A 1,435-nucleotide genomic window follows, 5' to 3' on the forward strand; every position below is an offset into this window, starting at 1 on the left:
AATGCTGCTCTGAGGGAAGGAAACAAACATTCCCTTACTTTGAGGAGCCCTCTGTGAAGGCCACCCACCTGCAAGATGCAGCACATGCCCCATTGGCACTACTATGCCAGTATAGGAAAGTTGGTTAGGATTTGGGTCATAGAGTGTTAAGGTCTTACCTGAATACTCTGCTTGAAGGAGCACCTTCTCCCTGATAATCTTGCCCATGTGTTAAGATTGTCATCAGAGATTTTTCTCTGGGTGCTCCACCTTCAGTAGTTAAGTGGGTGGTGACTAGCCTTTTCAGTTCCAGCAAGTTTCCTAAGTGTCATTTTGGTTCCAGGTGCACGGATTTTTTTATTCTCCCAGCCCTTTTAATTAATGGTATGCAGAGGGATTTATGATGACAGCACAGTTCCACTGTTGTAAAATGACCTCTGGATGCCCCCTTCTAGGAGTGCTGCCACAAACCACCTCAGCACAGAAGGTAGATCCAAGAAGGTAGGTTGGATGGTGGTTGGAGCCTCTGCAGGATGGGTGGGTTAAATGGTTTGGGGAGAAGGGTGGGCTGAGGCTAGGGAGGGGGAGATATAGTTGACACCTTTTGGTTGGCAACCTTCAGTCTCGAAAGACTATGGTAGAAGCCTACAGCACCTGGTATTCCCAGGTGGTCTCCCATCCAAGTACTAACCAGGCCTGACCCTGCTTAGCTTCCAAGATCAGACAAGATCAGGCATGTGCAGGGTAGTGCCACTGATATCCTATCCCCCCTTTCTGGCCTTGATCTACCTACCTGGGTCCACTTGGAATTGTGCCAGCAAAGTAACTGGTGCAGGTCCAAGTAGACCCATCAGGACAACAGAGGCTTGCCCTGGGGCAAAGGAATAAATGTTACCTTGAGGAGGCTCCGGGACTCAAAACTACCCCGGGGGGGGGGTGCAGAACATGCTCTATGCTTTGGCACAGGGGGAACTAAGTTGATTGGGCTGTAAGCTTTACATCCCTGGGAACAAGAGATAAAGTGGGCTGCATGACACCGTTTCAGTCCAGGAAATAGTCCAGAAAAAGTGAGGTCAGTTTACTTTGGAATCTTGTCTTTGGGCTTGTCTTGTATTGTTGTGAGCTCCAGTCCCTTCCATACTTCCAGTCTAGTGAGCTCCAGTCCCTTCCATACTTACAATGAAGTGTGTCAATACAACAGGCATACACACCACACCAGGGTAGGAAACCCTGGCCTCTGAGCGGCCCGCTTGGAGGCAGGCTGTGCAGCATGGCCTTTCCCAGTTTGAAGAGACACTTGGCCAACAGTCTGAGGCAAAGAGGCAAAGAAGGAAGGCCCACAGCCAGGGAGACAGACCAGGGACAGACTGCACTTGCTCCCGGTGTGGAAGGGATTGTCACTCCCGAATCGGCCTTTTCAGCCACACTAGACGCTGTTCCAGAACCACCATTCAGA

The 1,435-nt window shown here is 50.3% G+C and overlaps 1 pseudogene; it reads right to left on the reverse strand.

The window, feature by feature from the left end:
• Window positions 1–621: 621 nt before the first annotated feature.
• LOC136650394 (5S ribosomal RNA) lies at window positions 622–740 on the reverse strand (annotated as a pseudogene).
• Window positions 741–1,435: the final 695 nt, after the last annotated feature.

This window comes from Tiliqua scincoides, chromosome 4 (assembly GCF_035046505.1).
Source record: "Tiliqua scincoides isolate rTilSci1 chromosome 4, rTilSci1.hap2, whole genome shotgun sequence".
NCBI classification, from domain to species: domain Eukaryota; kingdom Metazoa; phylum Chordata; class Lepidosauria; order Squamata; family Scincidae; genus Tiliqua; species Tiliqua scincoides.